Source organism: Cygnus olor, chromosome 8 (genome assembly GCF_009769625.2).
Source record: "Cygnus olor isolate bCygOlo1 chromosome 8, bCygOlo1.pri.v2, whole genome shotgun sequence".
Taxonomy (NCBI): Eukaryota; Metazoa; Chordata; class Aves; order Anseriformes; family Anatidae; genus Cygnus; species Cygnus olor.
Window position 1 is genome coordinate 20,572,382 of NC_049176.1, and position 20,833 is coordinate 20,593,214.

A 20,833-nucleotide genomic window follows, 5' to 3' on the forward strand; every position below is an offset into this window, starting at 1 on the left:
CGGGAGGAGGCGGCGGCTCGCGCGCCCCGTTCGAATCAGCTGGCCCGCAGCGGCGCCTCCCGCGCGTGCGCGGCAGCTCCGCCCCCCTCCTCTCCCTCCCCTCCCCTCCCCGGCCGGCCGTGCGCGCTCCCGCCCGCCCTGACACACGGCGGGCCTGGCGACACGTGCGCGGCGCCGCGGCCGCCATGTTGGGGCCGAGCGGGCGCGCGGCTGTGCGCGTGCGCGCGCGGGGCCGAGCCGGGTCGCGGGGCGGGGCTGCGTAGAGAAGGAGTCGGGGTTGTGGGGGGGGGGGTGAAGGAAGGAAATCTCGCGAGGTGTCGCGGTTCCTGCGGGAGCGGGCCGGCTGCGGGATGGCGGCGCAGCGCTGGGCGTGCTGGGTAATGGTACCGGGCCGGGGGGCGGGCACCCCGCGCGCAGCCCCCGCCCCGCCCCCGCCGCCCGGCCCCGGGGCAGCGCCGCGGCCTCGGGCTCCTCAGGGAGCGGCCCCGCCTCACCTCAGCTCACCTCGCCCCGCCGCGCCCTCACAGCGCCGGCCGCTGCGGCACCGCCGGGCCCGGCCTTACACCGCCGCCCCTCGGGCAGCCCCGCCGCGCTCCCCGCCTGTGGGCACCGGCCCGGCCCGGCCCGGCCGCCGCTGTGCCGGCAGCCCCCGGCCCCCTCGGGCCGGCCTCGCCCTGAGAGCTTCCGGGCAGGGCCCCCCGAGCCGCCTGAGGGGGGTTCGCACCTCGGCACGGCTGTCTCGGGTCTCTGCCCCCTCAGGAGCCTGAGCTGGTGTGGGGATGTGGGGCCCGGCAGGAACCACCTGGCACCGCAGAGCTGAGCTCCTGGCACGCTGGGTCCCCTCGTTGTCCCGGGCTCGGGAAATGTTCCTGGTTTCGGCTGCACTCGGATGCTACTGCAGTTATTTTTCCAAGTGTCCCGGCTCGGTGATGTTCCTTTGTCTCCTGGTCCCAATTTCTCGAAGGGAGAGCATATGGCTTTTCCTTATGGGGCCGGCGGTCTCTCCCCGAGTACAGGAACACACGCAGTAGTTGTGGTCAGGGGCTGGAACTCTTCATTTAGTAATCCAGGCTTAGCACACCACGTAACTGAGCCTAGAACTCTTATAAAATAATGGGTTCTTCGGCTTCGAACTTGCAAGCTGTGTTTTGGGAAGAGGTCTGCAGTCATTAAATGCGCCGTAATAGCTCTTTGGTGTTTGTAGGTGTATTTGCATGTTTTCCGTTGGTGTTGCCATTATTACTGAACTAATACCGTGCAGATAGTTAGAGATCAAAGCTCTACGTGTGTGCAGCGTTTCATACTGTATAATAACTCATACAACCCTCAAGGACATGCCTTCTGGGTATATTTCTACCTTGCAGTCAGTTACTAGACTTCCCCCCCTTCTAGCTGGTACAAGGACTGGTGATCTGGAATGCTCTGTAGCTTGGGGTTAGCAAAACGTGATTCTTTCTGTAAGCAAGTATAACTTCTCAGAAAATAGTCTGATGAGTTACTGTTGCAGTTTTTCAAGGTTTTTTTTTAATTTATTTGTTATTCTTACTATACTGTCTGTCAGGTTAATTATGTTAGTATTTACTTAAACAGAACTGGAAAAAACTTTAAGAAAAAGTGGTGTAGAGGAGAAAAACACAATTCTTTTAAATTAAAGAGTATGTAGTAAAATGTTGGCAGGCCCCAGTTTTAAAAAAAAATAAGCCGTTAGGTGAAATATTCACCCAGTTGAAGCCACTCATGAAACTCCCTTGCCTTAGAAAGGGCTGGTTAGGATTTTACTTCAGCATGTGACTTCCAGCGAGTCATTCAGGGCATGAACAACTTTGGTTGCAGGATTTCTACAGCACTGTCATGTTCATTTCATAAAAACATTACATGTCCTGAAATTACAGTAAATGCTTTTTGTTTTGGGCTGTTACACAGTGCAGCCATGTGCGTCCATAAGGAGCAGCAGTTAGCCACCTTAAATTGAGATACTGCTTGCGTGTCTCTTCGTTGTTTAGTCCAACTTAGGCACTTCTTACAATTATCAGCTGTACCACCATTAACCGAAATGATTTGTCTTTGCATTGCATGTCTGAAATGTAGTTACTGAGATAAGCTGTATTACGTAGCTTAGTTCCTGAGCTCTTTAGTGATGAAGTTCAATCATATGTTTCATCTCATAATATTGAACATTTCTGGAAAATGAGAAATAGTAAATAAGATTTTTAAGCTTGGTGTTATTACGCATCTAAGGACGTGGAGGTGCTCGAGCAAGTCCAGAGAAGGGCGACGAAGCTGGTGAGGGGTCTGGAGAACAAGGCTTAGAAGGAGCGGCTGAGGGAGCTGGGATTGTTCAGCCTGGAGAAGAGGAGGCTCAGGGGTGACCTTATCGCTCTCTATAGGTACCTTAAAGGAGGCTGCAGCGAGGTAGGGGTTGGTCTATTCTCCCACGTGCCTGGTGACAGGACGAGGGGGAATGGGCTAAAGTTAGGCCAGGGGAGGTTTGGGTTGGATATTAGGAAGAATTTCTTTACTGAAAGGGTTGTTAGGCATTGGAGTGGGCTGCCCAGGGAAGTGGTTGAGTCACCATCCCTGGAGGTCTTTAAAAGACGTTTAGATGTAGAGCTTAGTGATATGGTTTAGTGGAGGACTTGTTAGTGTTAGGTCAGATGTTGGACTAGGTGATCTTGGAGGTCTCTTCCAACCTAGACGATTCTGTGTGATTCTGTAATATGCAAAAATAACTAGATCTCTCTTACACAAAATTTGGGAATGTATCCTATGGGCGTCGATTGTAGTGCTGACCAGCATGTTTGCTGTAACATTTATTGGTGTTACTGGCATACTTGTGATGTGAGATTCCAGTCTGCTATCTGCCTCATACAAAATGAAGACTTCCCTCTCCCAGTATTTCAAGGAGACTGAAAGAAAATGTTTTTTGTTCTTCCAGCGCTGGGAGCAGGTTGGCATCTGGTCAGTGATCCTCGTCTGGTTGATACAAGGTGGAGAGACTTTCACTTTGCTCTTTTGCCACTATATTGGCTAAGAGAAATAAGAAATAGTTTTTAAAAGTACTCATCAAGTTGGAATAGAAGTCTTGGCAGTCAGTCTATCCTATTTCCCATTGTTTTTTACATTTTTGTAAAGTAGTCTTTCACATTTGAAAAGCTCTTTAAAGTCTTTACACCTAATCTATTGGTGTTCTCTTTGTTTTGGTTTTCCCAAAAATGGAAGTCTTTGCATTTTGTGGGAACTGATGATACAGGTCTCTTCACTCATAAAAAAAGAGATTTGCAAGGGGGAGCTTAATTTCAAGATTCAGCACTTGCTTATAGCCACAGATTTACACTGTACTTACATAAATCCCAGAAATACAGTGCTGGAAGACCTATTGTTCCCCTTCTTTCAGGTTGGTTTAAATATACTAAGATTATTCCAGACAGATATTTGTAGGACTTGTCCTTAAAAACCTTGAACAAGAAAAAAATCTTCCACCTCTGTAGGCGGGAGTGAAGTTGCAGAAAGTGAGAAACTTTCTCACTTCTGTAGTGAGAAAGGTTTTTTTCTTAGTTTCCAAATTAAGTGTTCTTTGCTGGAAATCAAGCTGCTTATTATAAGAACTTGCTCCTGATAAACTTTACGCTTATGGCTATATTGTTCTGGCTTTACGAACATTGTAAATATGGCTTCTGCTTCAAAAACCGCCTGTGGTGTAGAAGAACGTTTGTAAGAGTTTATTTTAACTTTGTGAAAACTTTCTTTCAGTTTGAGTAACTTAAAATACCATTAGGAAATGCAGACCTAAACATTAAATAGCGTGTTCTCTTTCTTCTTGGACGCTGTTCTTAAACAAAAAGACTTTTAAAAAGGTTCTCTGCTGAGGTGCAGTTTCATAACCAAAGTAAAATACTTTGCTTTTGTAGCATAATAAGTTGACCCTTTGTAGAGTTTGTGTTATAGTCTTGGATGTTAGTTACAAGGTTGCGTTCAACTACTTTCACTTAGACAATTTGTCATATAGGAGGTTTGTTGTTTTTATATAACTTTGGACCAAAAGCTTTGTAGATTAAGTTATATTGACTGTTCCTAAAAGTTACTTTAATGTTTAATGCTACAGTGAGTCCAGTTAAACGTAGAAAGTCAGAAAGATCAGCTAGTCCAATCCTCTGGAATCCTTTGGAAGGGCACCAAGATCATTCCCTCTTCTGACAAAGTTCCTCTTTGTGATGCTTCTTGTAGCAGCTCATCACCCCTTGGTGCAAGTTTCACCCGATGTTCAATTTCAATATTTTTGCTTTGCATTAAGCTGATAGCTTTCTGTCATGTTGCTTCTGAAAACACTTGATTCCCCTTTCAGCAATGTTTTATCTGTTAGATTGCCGTTTGCCGCTCTCTGCTTTTTTCTGGTCTGTCAAACTTCATCATAGGATATAGAGAACATGAATGTTGGCAAGACAGAAAATATAATTGCCCAAAATTTTAAAGGTGTTTATACTAGTTCCGTTAAATACTGTATTTAGACACAAGTGTTTGCTTTGATTAATGGGATGCACATGTGCCAGACAAACTCCTGTTAAGACAGGTCAGAGTAAACGCTTGCCTTTAGAGAATACCTGTCGGTAATAGAGCAGTGGGATTTTTTTGTCTGTCTTGTACAGCTCTGTCATGAGACATACCTAATTCTGTCCTTAAAATGTAGTGATTTGAACTTTAAAACACTTACTTTCATTAGAAAATGTAAAAATCAGAAAGGAAATGTGCGCTTGACAGTTTGCTTGTTGGTGCTTAAGTGGTACTATCCTGCTTTTTGTTGTTGCTTTCCTTTTTGTTGTTTTGGTGTGTACATATGCACATATGTGACCTGAGTTTTCTAGAGGCAGAGTGTTTTTGTTGTTGTTTTAGTATGTGTGTGTGAGCTGAAGTGTTTTTGTAGTATCGGAATATAGCCCAAAATCAAAATTGGAAGAGGTGTGCAACTGGGTTACTGTGCCACAGGCAAACACGTTAAAGAGGAAGGAGAGTGCCAGAGCCTCCCTCCCTTGTCTGTGTATTTGCGTTTGAAAGATAACCTAGTAGAATAAGTCCAGTAGTGCTGAAGTTAGGGGTTTTCTCTTCACAGCTAAAGAATACAGAAACACCAAAACTAGATACTCTCAGAGGCGATTTGCTGTGCTGGTTACGTACTCGTTAATTACATGCTCTAAGGACATTTCAGATTGAAGGAGTGCAGTGAGTGGAATTTAGCAGGTATATTTTCTGAATTTAATCCTGTTGAGTCTTTCAGCTTGTGACCTGGATGATAGAACAGAGCACATTTATGTATTGCCTGGACAGTGCATATCGAGGGGGCAATACGAGCACCAGAGTATGAAAAGGTCCAAGCAAATGGCACAAATAATCTGAAATACATGGGTTGCAGTTCAGTAAAGAGAAATGCAAAATAATGTGTTTGGGTAGCAACAATAGACTTAAATATGAGAAACAATTGGCTGGGCAGCAGCTCTGCAAATAAGCAGCTGTACCACAAAATGAGCACAAATGAGTCATGACAGCTTTAAAAAAAACTTACAGGAGTCACAGTGGGACATAGGAACAGGATTGTGGTTGTGTGTAAGATAGTAAATGCTTCTGCAGTGGTCGGCGTAAGGCCTCAGATTGGGTACTGGCTGGTTTTTGTTTTGTACTTGGAGCAGATTTGGACCACCTGAAGAGCATTTAGAGGAGGGTTGCAGTTAGGACCTTTGGGGAAGGACTGCAAGAACTGAACTTGTTTAGGTTATGGCAGAGGTGGGCAGGCATAATGATAGGCTTCAAATACAGTAAGGATTGCAACAGAGGGGACTGTAATAAACTCTTCTCTCCAGGTAGGGTAAGAAATAATTGTCCTAAATAGCACAAAAGGAGATTTCTGTGCTAGAAGAAAACTTTCCAGCTCTGTGGATAGATAAAAATGGGGTTAGGTATCTGAGGGAGGTGATGGGATATCTGTTGCTGAAAGTGCTCTAGAAAAGGTTAAATAACCTCCTCTTAGAAGTGATTTGGGTATAGCTGGTCTGTCCTTGGCCACAGGAGGTAGGGTGACTTGCCAGTGTAAGATCTCTACGTTTTTATGATTTTAATGATGTTGCTGGCAGTGACTAAAACAAACAACAACAAAAATCAGACTTAAAACCCCAGACTTTGTAGTGGAGCAAAAAGCTAAGTGATGTGACAGTCTGTAAGGTTTAGTTTGAGAAAGTACATCAAATAGTTCATTAAAGAGTTGTTTTATAAAGCCCTTTAAGCCTTCTGTATAAGCTAATACGGAAAATAAATAGGCTTCCTTCTTTTTTTTTTTAATCTTTAATTACCTTTTGTGTTTTTGTTTATGATCCGGTAGAAACAAACTGAGCTAGAGTCAAGGTCTTTCAGAAAACTTCACTGAAAAGAAGCAAAGTTAAAATGATGAAGTCTAAGGAGCCAGGGAATCAGGTGTATGCCAAGGCTCTGAAACAGAGCGAATCATTCAGCTTCAACTAGTCTCTTTATAACAGAGATAAGTGCTATCGTCTGGGAGATGTGTTTTGGGCGATAATCATCACTTATAAAGTATCTTCAGTATCACAGAATTGCTGTGTAATAGTACCAGTATGGAAGAGGTTGAATAGAAATACGTGCTTTCTGCTACATATACTATTTCTAAACAAAATCTCTCCTTTGAGATTTTTTTAGGTGGTGTGAAAGCCTTTGTTTAAGGTGGCAGAACTAAGAAGAGTTACTAAAGCTCTTTAGGATTAAAAGTGCCATACAGTTTGATAGAACAGTTTTGAACCAAATTCAGTTTAATAATTTACTCTGAAATTTTTCTATTAAGTGTCAACTGCCTGCATTTTATGTGACCTTGTTCAAGCTTTTCTGATTTTTAAATTTTGTCAGAGCTGCCTTGGGGTTAATGAAGAATGAAGGAAAGGCTGTGTCATATAGGTGTATGCTCTGTAATTGGAAAAAGGGTTAAATAAATTCTGTCACATTCTTAACATTTCAAGAGAGTGTAGAGGATTGAGATAAGATAATGCTTTCAGTCTGTTTCTTCCTAATTGCAATTAGACTTAATAGCATTTTTCTATTTGACCAATGGTTTGGATTAAACTTTCTGTACACTTTAGGTCAACAAGGTGTCGTCATTCTGTTTGTTGTAATTGATGGGAAATTGCTCGCTAAAGCGTTGAGAAACAAGGTGTTGGTAACTGATATGGCACTGGTTTGAGGTGCTGACCTGCTGCCTGCTTACAAATGGCTGCAGGTGCAACAGGACATGGTGAAAGCTAATGCTAAAGGTTTCTTGTACATTAGTTAAATGGGATTTCAGAACTGTTTTTCTAAAAATTGATAAAAGGAAGAAAGATAGAGCACTGTCCCCTAAGTTAGAATGATGTCAAAAAAAAAAATGAATTTGTTCCTTTCCTCAAATATTTTAAGTCTTCCAGGGATTTTTCTTACATGTATCACTGCAGTACAGAGGCTTTCTTGTAGAATATTGTGAAGGGGTCACAGTATCTCGCAGTAAGGGCACGAAGGCTTAAGCCTTGGGCAGAGACAGATGCACCTATTCCCTAAGCTCCACCTGGAGAGTTGTTACTGAGAAGGAATCACCCGACAGAACAACTGTCTGACAGCTGAGCTGTCTGGGGGGAAAAAAAATGCTGTTTTAACCTGGAGTTTGGAGAAGTAGATCCTGCAGGGTGGTCTGGGGGAATATATGGGCAGTGGCTGACTAAAAGATTTGTAATGGGAACCCATGGATGTTACAACAGATGATGGAGTTTGTTTGCTTATTTTTTTTCTGTTTCCAAGCGTATAAAATTTTGGCAACTTTTAAAACTGTGTTTTGCTAATCTCTCTGAAGTTAGAATATATTGGTACATGTTTTCTCTTCCACCCACTGCCTTCTTGTCATGTACTTGCACTTTCTCTGTGTATGTGTCTCTGAAAGTCAGAGTATAACTAGCAGCAAGTCTTAGTTCTTCAGTGTGTGTTGTTATATTGCTTTTGATAGTAACTACTCGATCTAAATTGCTTCTTGAAAAGATGTGACAATGTGTCTGTGCTTTGCTGTGCTGCCAGGGCTGTTCTCTGGGTATTTCCTCAAAAGCGAGGTTTCAGGAAAAAGGAAGCTAATCAGAAGTTCTCAGTTCTTTCCAGTCTTCAGCCTGCAACTTGCTTTGTAGTTTTTAATTTGTTTTGCCCTAGAAAGATAGGCAAAAGAGAAAGCTGCTGCAGCACGTGATTTTTTTAAAAAGTGGGTTTCTATTTTTAGCGGAATCATGGTCTTTATGAGATCTTTATTTTTTACTTTTGGAAATTCTGCTACATCCCATGCATTGCAAAAAGGCTGAAAAATCATCATTCAAGGTATTATTGTAGAGCCTGCAGCAATGCAATTACTTTTCATATATGCTTGCATAGTTTTAAGTCCGTCTGTGAGGAAGTGGTTTCTGACAGAACAGAGTGTAGTTATCTCATTTCTCTTCTCTGAGATCAGCTGCATATTTCTCTGGATCATGTAATTGCAAATCTGCTGATCCTTTGTTAAGAGGATTCCAAAGATACTGTAGATGGAAAAGGTTCTTCACCAGCTTGCCGCCGTCTCAAAGGCAGTGCTGAAAAGGACAGTGAGAAACATTTACTTCTTGCCTAATGTCTGAGTTCAGATAAAGCTTCTACCCACCAAAGTAAAACCTTTTCAGATTTCTTTTCCTACTCTATGGTTCAATTGAAGTCTTTTTTCTGATGCTGAGTCTTATTTTGATGGGGTTCTTGACACGTAGTTTGAAGATCTGAGTCATAGTTGAAACAGAAAATGTTGCAAATCCTTAAGAACCCTCTGTATTTTATTGGCATGAATGGGTTGCTTTATGGAGAAGCCAGGCTTGCTGTTGGTACCTTCTAAATTCTCCAAGTGCATAAGGGAACAGTTATTGCTGTTAAGATCTTGATTTCTTTTTTTAAAGGCTACCCCCCTCCCATCCCACCTCAGTGTCCTGTCCTGTCCCCCCCCCCCAAAAAAAAAAAACAAACAAACAAAAAAAAAAACACCCAACACACCAACAGTCTAGGTAATTCAGTTCTTGTTAATATTTGTGAATTTCAGTTCTGTCACATACTAACTTAAAATATCCCTGGTTACAGCACAGAGGTGATTTATTGAAACTTCCTGTATTACATGAGTTTTTTTTTTCTCTTACCAAAATTCTGAATACCAGAGGGAATCTTTTGCAGGGATCTGGAGGTAAAGGCAGGCAGGTTACTGTTGCTTTATCCAGTGTGAGTCATCTCATTGATTTTCCAGGTTAGAGGTAACTCTGGCGATCAGAATTGTGTCCTGCTCTAAGGACACAAGGATGATAACTCATCACGAGCTGTAGTTGTGGTTAGATCAATGGTCTTTAAAAAAAAAAATAAATAAATAAATTGTTAGATTGTCGAAAGTCTATATTTACGTGGCCCAATAAATTCTCCCAAAGAGACCATCCCAAAGAATCCATGAGAAACAGAGCTGTAGGAATGCATACTGTGCGATGCTCGTGGTACTGTTTTCAGGCTTGATTCGTGGGTCGCTATAAGTTTGTTATATGACGTGTACCAGACAGTCACGTGGACATTTCTTCTTGTTCTATCTGTTGTATCAGTAGCCTGATTTGCAGAAGTGGCATGAGCTAGAATTTAAGGTCTCTGTGTATCTGCCCTTAAACGTGTCCTTTGCTACGTGTGGGCTGCCCTTACAGCTTCCCTAGCCGGTTCGCTTGTGCTCCTGATTTGAAACAAAAGTTTGCTTTTCTTATACTTCAGCAATTACCTTTTGTGTGTAGTCTGACGTCTGTTTCCTCTTGACCCTCGCTGACTGTATTTTCCATAACGAGAAGATGTCAAAAAGAGCCCAGGGGGTTGAATCAGTAACAAACACAACCCCAGAACGTCTTGCTTCTTTTTCTCTGATGCCTTCTTTGTGCCTCAGGTTCTGTCAGCGAAGACACGCATCAACTGGATTTCAGTTAAACTTCCAATAAAATTTTAAGTTTTATATTCAAGTCAGCAGTACAGCAGAGTGAAAATAAAGTAAAGAGATGCTGTGACCCCAGCTTTGCAGCAGCAGACATGAAGAACGTTTCCCCCAAGCAGCTCACAATTCCAGCATGACCCAAGTTATAGCTGGGCAGTGCAGCTGGACAGAAACAGTAAGGCAGCTAAATTGCTTTCTGTGTGTCAGTTATCAAATGGTTTTATCTTCATTGTGGAAAATTAGAGTTCTAAGCTAAGCAAAGTAACTGTGCTTTTTATGCTTACGAGGAGCTAAGGGATAAGGGACAGCCTGAGAGTAAGGCTTCACGTTACAGCTAACCCGACCCAGTGGCTATCTGCCACCAAAGCACGTAGCTCTGGCCCCTGCTTTCTGGTAGCACCTGTGCTCATTTGACCATTACAGTATGCCCGTTTTGGGAGCTAAACCAGACGAAAAATAATGGCTCTTTTGTAGGGGGTTGTGTTTTCTAAATCAGCTCATTGTGAGATCGGATTGAATACTACTAACATGAATGCATAGGAAAAATGAGGATGGTGTGTCAGGGTTACATGGGAGTGGGATTGCCTCTTTTTTGTAGATTATATCACTTAACAGTAAAATGAAACCTCACCTGGGAAGTCTCACTGAAAACTCAAAAGAGGGAATGACTGAAGGCTCACCAGAGTACGTGTCAGGCCTTTTGATAAGGAGCGGGATGATAGATGAGTGTGGTTTTCTTTGCTGTGTTAGAAAGATATGGGGAAAGTGGTTACTTGGATAGCAGCAAAGGAGGGAAATGCCCTTTGGAAACGTATCTGAGTGGATACGAGTGGAGCAGGGGTAGGTGTTGCAGTAATTAGTATAGAAAATGATGAGATCCTCATCGAGTTGCCTGCTTGGCACAACAGTGGAAACCTTTTTTAAATGAAGTCAGCTGCTGAAAAGAGGGTTCATTCACTAAAAAAAGTGTTTGCCATCGGGTCCTCATAACATGCACTGTTGATGGATGTGCAGCCTTCAGCACAGGTGCCTACACTGGCCCAACATACCGAGAATTAGTCTGCGAACCCCCAGATAGATTTCCAGTTTTATTTCTTTAGTGTCTTTTTAAATACATGGACATTGTTAAGTTGCTTTTCCTTTCCACTATGAGTGAATTAAAAATGTTTCTAATGGTTTCTCAACCAAGTAAGGGTAATCCAAAGTGTATGCACACACAACTCTGAGGAGGAAGCAGCCCCCACCTTACCTGGGGGCTTTTTCAGTCAGCTGACTTGAAACACATAGCAGCCAATATGTTTTACAAACATCCTGGGCAAAGTTTGGAAGTGTGTGTGCTAGGAGAGCATTAATTTCATTGCAGATAGTGTTTTGAAATGTTAATGTCAAGGTTTATTCGGAGCCTAGCAGAAGTGATTTAATGTACTCTCTCTACAGTTCCCATATAAATAAATGTACAAAGGAGGATTCAACCCAAATTTTGTAGAAGGAATGCACGTATTCCTTTGGACAGAACATTCAGTATTTTCATGGATGGCATTGAAGGTTTTTTTCTTCTCTTTTCTGAGCAGTACAAATAATCAGGTGTCTTAGGTGATGGTCAGAATTGTTAATTTCAATCAAATACTTCTAGAGTGGTGATACTTTAAAAATATTTCAGTGATTACAGAAAAGAACTGATAATAATCTAGAGCTGATACAAATCTGACTTGATTTCACTGCTGGCTTGAGTCAGAGTTGTAAAATGATCTCGCAAAACTGAGTGAATGGGCGATAAAATAGAATCACATTTTCAAAAATGGGAAATAATGCATAAGAATAAAATATGCAAAAAAAATTCAGTGTTCTGATATAGGTGCTTTTGTAAAAACAATTTTCACAAGCTGTCAAAAAAAGTAAATAGTGTTGAGTGTTATTAGGAAGGGGGTCACAACACAAAACATTACTATTCTGTGGTAAAAATCGTTTGAATGAATTGTGGATACCATGCTTTGAATGTTGTAGTCAGCACTGATCCCTCTGATGGATTCAGCACAGCAAAGAGCAACAAGAAGAATCAGAGGCTTGGGATAGCTTCTGGGTGCAGAACACAGGGACGAGAAGCTAAAGAAAATACCGATTAATTCTGTGGCCATACAGCAGGTATATCCTCAGGTCTGCCATGCCCTACATGATCGTTGTATTTAAGTACTTTTTGTGTTTCCAGTTACAGTGAAACTAATTTTTAAAGATACGGGATTTTCACATATTTTTCCTCAAGCTATTGAGCAAGGTATGTGTTTAATTGCTTATTGCCATAGGAGAGCGAATATGTCACAGAGTTATGAGGGCTTTGTGTCTTGAAGGTACAGCAAATCCTGCTCTTAGGGGCTGCATTCCTACTGTACTTCTTCTTTTATGGCTACAACGTTACGCTGGAGGTAACGCAGTTGTTCATGTTGAAGTCGTTTCTACTTTTAGAGGAAAATTTTAGATGTTCTGTAAGAACTGGCAGTCAGGGTTTTTTGGAAAATATTTTAAATCATAAAGCTAAGCGGTTTTATGGATGGCATGTAAATTACATTTGTCATGTTAATCCTTGCTTAATACTTGATGTCAGCTCTTCAGAGGTACAAAGAAAGGAACAAGCAAAGCACTTGCTTTGACACAGCATTCAAATTTTGTATGATAGTTTGAAAAAAAATGCTTTAGAAAGGGTCAGTAAGGTTTTTCTGGGACATCGCTGGCAAAGCATAAGCAGTTTATTGTTAAAAAAGAGCAATGTCGAGTCATCTGCTTGATATCTTTTCTCTATAAATGCAACTGTGAATATTCTTGTCAAAGTGAATGAAAGAGATTTCGAACTTTGTGACTGCTGTTGATTATTTTCAAATTCACTCTATAAAGATCCCAAACTCTCTCTGGCAAACTCAGAAAGCTGCTAACAAATGGTTTTCAGTCTTGTAAAAAATAAGCATTTTAACTAATTAAATCTATGTAACTGAATGTTTCAGTAGGAGAAAAATGGGGAAAATCCCACTTTACCTTATATTTGTATAAGTTAATATATTAAGTCCAACATAAATAATTTTCCTGTTTAGTCTAAGCTTGACCTAATTTCTTTTGGTTAGTTTTTCAGTGTGGTGTCAGTGTGTATTGCAGAGGCAAAGCCCAAGCATGTGGAGAGCAAGACCTTGGAGAACTTAACGGCAAGTGTGGATTTTGTATTCCTGTGATGGGTTAGCTGTTCAGCAGTGTTTGAATTCTGGCAATCTGCTCTTGTTTGCTTAGGATAGGTATGGAAACTATATAATTCACACTCTTTGACCCAGCTGCTGACAGCTCCTTCCTGTTGCCTGAGTCTGGTAAAATATGCTGAAGATAGGCTCTTTTCCTTTTGTTCTTGTGCTTTGAGAAATTCTCTAGTGGCTGAATCTGGATCTTGAATATCCTTTTCATGTTTCTTCAGGCCTTTTACCTGCTGATACAGGGTAATTGCAAGGAATGGTAGGATGAGCATCTCCTTTCTTTCTTTGAAATAGATATTAAGAATAATAGGCACTCTATTCAGACAGATTTCCTATATAAAAGGTTAAATTCTCTGTTAACTTATTGAAATGTGATCACTGTTTGCAATATTCAATAGAATTACTAAGTTGATGAAGTATAAAAGCACTAAAATACTATTGCAGTTATCGTGAGTTCTGTCATCTTAAGAGAGAGGCCGGAAGTCAAACATGTCAAAAGTTAACTGAGTTTCAGGAAAATACAATGAGAAAGGACAAGATGTCATTTAAAACCTTGAGGTCTTGTGTTCTATTAGGGTGGATAAAACTGCAAACATATGTTGAGGTTACCAACACTCAGTTGTATCCATGTGAAACATCTATGACGTTGTAGTTGAAATGGCATACTCATTTATGCAGTAGCTTTCTGTTATTGATAATACCATGGATCTTCTTTTCTTTTTTTTTTTTTGTGGAAAACTGTATATAGGCAAAGTCAAAAAGCAAAACAGGTGGGGAAGCTCTAAGTAGAACACAAAAGTGTCATTCCGGTATGTACAATTGAAAGCAACAAAGAGAATGAGGTAAAACTGGAGTTGCTGTTGGATATTTAACCTTTCATCCTTACCTTTTTGCCAGGTTATGGGTCTTGATACCCATTTGAAAAAATGAAAAATTAGCATTCTCTTTTACAAACACATCTGTGGGATAGCTTGAATGCTAGAAATTTATGGGAGCTCAAGGGAGAACAGTGAAAATTCACAGAAGAGAAATCAATTGAAGTTTATTACATAGGTAGAAATCAGCCACGACAGAAGAGGGAGGACCCTGAGCTGAAAATAGTTGGAAGCTGGAAACGTATATTCCCTCTCTTCCCCAGGCATCCGCTTATGGCTGTTGGTGAGACAGAGTGCTGACTGGATAGACCTTTGGTCTGACTTAGTTTCAAACTTCTTTCCTCGCATTAAGTTTAAAATAATGGACTTGCTTTTAAAGTCAGTGAATAAGTTTTGAAAATGGGTAATCAATTAACGTAAAAGGGAATTGAATGTGTATATGCACGGATGACAGGTATGTTCACATGCTTAGACAGTAATAGGTAAGTCGCTTGCTCTGTAAATGTAGTGTAGCTTCTCAGTATCTGGAGCATGGGATATATTTAGAAAGTGCTTGATAAAGTATTCAGAAAGAGGGAAGGGGTAATACAATTGGGATGAATTTTGCACTTTGTAGGCAGTCTTTCATTTTATGCTTGAGCAGTGAGCATAATTTTGAAAGTAAATTGCCTCATGCAGGTGCAGGAAATAATAAACTGGGTGTTGCAAAACAAAACAACCCTGGAGAACAATAAGAGTCAAAGCAGAATACCTGGGTATTCCTTATATCACAAAGTTGAGTAAAGGAAACAAAAAGAAGTGCATTCAGAGGGTAAATTGTAATTGTATTTCAGCAATGTGTTGACAGGTTAATGGTGGGTTTAGAGGAACAGTATAAAATCTTAGAAAGGCTTAGAAACACATTTTTAATCTATAAAATATATCTATTGAGCAATTTAATAAGCTACCTGGGGAAAAAAAAAACATTTGATATATGGTTGTATTGTGTGAAAAGTTACTCTTCTCACTGAGTCTTTCAAGATAACTGATATCTGACTTTTAAAGATTAAAGAAGTATGAATCAGAATGGTCTGAGTCTTTCTTGTGCTGAGGACAGTGGAAACTGCAAAACTGATGAGTAAACCTGCATCTAGATGAAAAACATAAGTGGAGCAAGCCTGAAGACAATTTGTCAGTGGTCGCAAGAAAAGCAAAGACCTGTAGTTATAGTAGAGAGAAATAAAAATAGTTTTTTTTTTTTCTTTCCCCAAGATGATAATTACATTTCATGCCAAAACAGAAAATGTTCGTATTGAGAATGCAAGAACTAAAAGGCTGAGATTTTAAATGTAAATGCAGGCTAAACAAACTTTTTATGTATTTTCAATGAATAGTATGAGCAAAAGCAAGGCAGACCACAGAAAACCCAGGAAATTAAACACAGCGAGTTATTCATCAGTGAATGTACTGACCTACCAATACAAACACTACTCTGAGCAGAGCAAGAGAAGAAAGCAAAACTGTAGTCAAACAAAACAAAGTTACACATGATGCAATCATAGGTCTATTGGAGAATACACTAGAATACATATTAGAATAAAAAAGGAAAATAGGCTCCCATTGTACTATTAAATCAAGGAAATTCTGGCTTGCTATGCTGTCTGGAAGTTGCTGGATATAGACAGAAGCAGCTATGCAAAGTAATGTACTAGTTGAACGAGGACCACTATTAAAATACTTCTGTTGTTGTTGTTGTTTTAATCGAGGCCAGTTCTGAATTAAGAGAAGATATGCAGTGATGTTCATAGTGAAAGTTGTTTTTTCTCTGACCAGATAAAGAACAATGTTCAAATATAAAGGGACTGGTCACTGTAAGAGCTTTAAAAAAAAAATGCAGTTACCGTTGCACTTAAAACACCTTTGGTAGTTGTCAGCTGACACTTCAGGAATCCATGCAGCCTGAAATACACACAATGGTCGGCTTATTCAGAATGCTTAAGTGCAGACCCAGGCAAAGAATGAGAATGTCAGGTAAGAGTGAGTTATGAAACCTGTCAGCTTAATGAGCTAAGGGTTGGTTGCAAAGCAGAATTTGGAAAGCATCTAAGAATAAGTTGTAAGACGTCGTTTACAAGTGCTGATGTCTGTTGTTCCATTGGGATGCTCAGGCACTGGGAGAAATTATCTGTCTGCTTTCCAGTACTGGGGCTACTGAGGTGAGACCGGCTCGTTCTCAGTGGGGTGATGCTGACGTGCAGCTCACCGAGAACAGAACTGGCCCAAAGCTGCTTTGAAAAGACCGTCTGCAAAGTCAAAGCTATCATACATGGCTAAGTGCAGCCAGCAGTTGCGGTCTGTGTTAGACCATTTGTAAAAAGTCCCTCTCCAGCTTCTTGTGGGCCCCCTTTAGGCACTGGCAGGACCCAATATATTGAAGTCAGTCATAACACATTACATAACACAGAGCATTTAAAAGAGCTAAGAATCCTTAAAAATAACTGCCAGAGTGCAACACGAGGCAAGTCACTCCTGATAGCAGGCTACTACAGTATTTAAATTCCAGGTTAAAGCAGTTTGTTTTAAATGCTAGCCCATTACTTTCCAGAGCCCCAGCACGTGAGAGCACTTCAGGTGGTTACCCAGAGTGGTGCTACAAGTACACCTGCACTATCAGCTCACGTGGCAAGGGAGCCTGTAATTCTGGGATCATGAAGGTGCCTCTGCTCAGAAGGCACAGCATGGTTCTGACTATTTCTTTTATTCAGAGATGCCAGGATAGTTCTTCTGCTACTTTTCCCTCCCTAAGTCTGTCTAGAATGTTTTGAAGCATTTAGAGCCATAATTTGATCAACCCCTTAGCTTAGAGAAGGAGGCATCGCTTCCTTTGGTGCTACCAACACCGAGCACCATTAGAACCTCTTGGCCAGTTACGCTACATTTAGCAGGGGGTGGAGATCTTGGAAGCATAAAGAGTTTGCAGCTTTCCTGAAAGCTGGAGTCTGCTTTTTATGAGAGATTGCAGTCTGACCCCAGCAATTACTTGCTCTGTATGGTTTGATAGCAGTATACGTGCTGCATGTGTAGAGTGGAATTGGTCCTTGAGTTTTGGAGACAGCCAGAGAGAGGAACTTGAAGTTTTTCAAAATGTTGGAGGCAAGGTGGGATATGTGGCAGAACTGTCATTTAGGATGACTGGGAGCCAGCCCATAGGATAACAGTTTTGTTGCTCTGCTTATAGAATAACAGGTTTATCTCATAGACTGAGTCACAGGTATTATCAGATGGAAACTGAGTGGTTAAAATGTGTTACTTGAGTGGAGATAATTGGAAACAAATCCTTTTTCTTCTTTGGGTATGGAGGGGAACATTTTAAATTTTGATTAAAAAAACAGAGAAGAAAAGCATTTAAGTTCTGATACAATACTAAAAATACCTTACAGAAAGCGTTGCGTACCTCATGCTCCCGTTTTTCTAAATTTTCTGGTGCGATACTTGTCTTAATACCTGTTGCAGTGGCACTTCCAAGTGCAGTGCATGGAGAATACCTGGTTGCATACATAATACTGCTCCATCTCGTACGTCATGGTTTGTCATTATGGTAGCTTTCTGAGGCTTATGTAGCTGATGCTGTAATTTTCCTATAAAAAGTACATTAACTGGTGTATTTCAAATGCATGCCCTTGATTGAAAGTCATGTGGGATAAAAATACACAGTATTTCATACAATCCAAGCATTGCAGTGTACTTCGAAAGGTAACACGGTTGCAATTGTTTTGCAAGTAAATCAGAGTAGCTGTTCCTGGTGTTGTATTCTGCAAACAGGAGCAGTGGTGTTACAACTTATCTTTGGGCTTTTTAGAAAGTCAGGCAGCACTGTTTTTCTTCAACTTCCTTTTCATAGGTAAGCTATTAGCAGGGCTATTAACTATTGATGACCTCTGGCAATAGCAGCCTACCTTTTGGAAAAAAGTCTGTCTTTTTGTGCTTGGTATTTTTGTGTATTGTAATAATAACTTAATTGGGAAACATGACACATTTTACCTATTCACTTTATTGGTGTATAATTATGTGGTTAAGAAATTAAATACAATTGGAGTCTATTCTATTACAATAGCATTTTGGTAAATGGTTACTGTAATCAAGTTGCTGTTATTAATTTTATAATAAACTTTTCAAAACTGTGTTTAATGTATCTGAAAGATATTAGATGTTTTGGTAATCCTACACAGGAGATGTTCTTTGGGTAACAGCAAAGCTATTTAGCAGCTGAATAGTTTCACCTGAGAAGCAGTGAGTGTTTCACTGGGTTGATCACAGAATGGCTCAGGTTAGAGGGGACCTTAAAGCTCATCCAGCCCCAGCCCCATGGTGCAGGGGGATGAATAGGCAGAGGAGGCAAGAAGGACAGAGTGCTGGGCAGTAAATGAGGATAAGCATGACTTTCTGAAGTGGCACATGGAAGTCATTTGCCAACTCTGTTTTTTATTTTCTGGAGAAGTGCATTGTATCAGCCAACAGTTACTGACCTTACTGGTCAGTCAATAAAAGGAGGGGTGTTGAGTTAAGGCTACTTGCCTTATGCTAAATGCAATTTGTATTAAATGGCTTCATAGTAATTTAATTAAACCTCTTGTGCATTTTTCCAGTACATTAAGAGGAAGCAGTGCTAGGAGGTGCATCAAAGTGTGGAATCTGTTTTATTGTTTTTAGGGCTTTGTTTGGTATTGCTTACAAGGTTCACATCTTCACCTTTCGTTCCTGCCACGTGAACTCACTCACGCTTGTGCTGCAGCATGCTGGCCTTTTAATTTGATCCACTGAGACCCATCTGAAAAGATACAAAGAGCAGTTGATATTTTCATATTAGACATGTTTGCAGATCCGTTTCATAGTAAGTTGCACAAATATTTCTGTTCACTGTTATCACAAATACTTGTGGCAAATCCTTGGTGTGACGTGCTGGGGTGACGGCTGGGGGTTGGTTGTGACTTGGTAAGATCCCAGATTGTGCAAGGTCTGCCTGCTTCCTCCAGTTATTCCCAGTCCTAGTTTCCCTCTTGCAGTTGTAAGCCCACTGTTTTCTACTAATTTTTCGTGACTTCCAGTCTGTCTCTCTTCCCAGTTAATACCCACTCGGCTTTGTTAATATAAGTGCTCTCCTTACCCATCTGTTCGTGCTTAGCATTCCCCTTAGCCTGCCTTCATCACAGTTCTACCAAGCATGGAGGTAAGACAAACTCCTTGAAAAAAACGTCAGCTGTTCTAACCAGTAAGAGGATTGGATTGTGGTGGTGTGTTTTTTTTTTAATTCCATATTTGCGCACAGAAACGACTAATTATTTTGACTGAAAATTGAGGGGAAAGGCAGCAGGGTGGGAGTAGCAGTACAAAGCAGATGCCTCAGTGTACTATTTCAGCTCAAAATCCAATTTGGCCAAGATACAAGAAACTGAAAGCAGTTTAGGTCTTGTCTGTAAGGAAAAGAAATCTGATAGAGTGCTTTCTTTTTCTAGAGTTCTGTTGCATAGGTACACTTGCATAATTTATACTTGCTTTTATATAAATTGGCAGCCTATTGTTAGAATTTGCCTAGGAAGGGGGTTATGCCTCTATCGTAACTATTCTCCCATTAAATTCCCTAATGTGGGTAGCAGCCTTTTGATAACCTCCTGCTGACTGGAAGGGTTACAGAGGGACAGATGGGCACTGCTAGTCATTCTCCTATAACTTACTGTTTTGACATTTCTCTTTATTTTACGGATTTAAAGAAAGAAGGGTCAATGTGAAACAGTGCAAAGAAGCTTATATGATGGAGGAGGATAAGCTTATGTTTATTTTCACACATTCGGTTATTTAAATACCAGATTCAGGTTTTCTTCTTCAATATAGGGTGGGGTTTTTTTGTTATTTTTTCCCCCAGAAGAATTAGAATCAGCTTTTTTGTAAGATTCTTTCTAAAGACCTTTTTTTTTTTGTCTTGTCTAAGAATAGGTTTGTCTGGCCTTGTGAATCTTTCTATTTTAAGGAAGAAAATGAGCATATTAAACTATCCATTCCGGTTTGTCTCCAGTTTAGTGTGTTTTTGGTAAAGCATATCCCTGCCAGTTTTAAGTAGTATGACTGTATGAAAAGAAACAAAAAATGTGTTGATAAGTTTTTTTACCATTCTATTTTTTTTTCTTTCTTTGTTTCATCTTGTTGTCCTGATATGAGATAAATATAAGTAGTATAACTCCTATTCTGACAAACTGTATTTGACCATATGTAGTGTAATTTTACTGTGTCAGAGATAGCTGAAATCTGAGAATAGTTCCAGGCTGTGGAGCCTTGTAACACTTATTTTTGCGCTTATTGCCTTTAGGCTTTCATTATAGCTTTAAGTAACTTGCGTATTATCTTCTGTGCAGATTGTTTCTATAGTTTGAAAGCATTGCTTGTGTTTGATGTAATGTGAAATCAGAAAACTATAGTGCCTTCTTCAGAAAACTAAATTCTTGCTGATGTAGTTATGTGTGGGAAGGGATGCTGGCATACTTGATTGTGATAGACTGGTGAATATAATTTGTTAAATGGAATTCATCCCTAATTTAGTAATGCCACTTTGCTAGGAGGTGATATGCTTTGTATGTGAAGATAAACCAAAGTCCTGATAATGTGAGGTCTGTGCAGATGCTCTTCCATTCAAAGATGTTTTTTTTCTTGCACAAATATTCCTGTAAGTGATTAGA

At 40.5% G+C, this 20,833-nt stretch overlaps 1 protein-coding gene across 1 annotated transcript in view; it reads left to right on the forward strand.

Moving 5' to 3' along the window:
• Positions 1 to 297: 297 nt before the first annotated feature.
• The window catches only part of ZZZ3 (zinc finger ZZ-type containing 3), a 59,724-nt gene continuing 39,188 nt past the window's right edge, over positions 298 to 20,833 (forward strand). The window contains exon 1 of the mRNA XM_040566058.1: positions 298 to 377. The gene's annotated coding sequence lies outside the window, so the exon portion shown is untranslated. The remainder of the gene's footprint in view (positions 378 to 20,833) is intronic.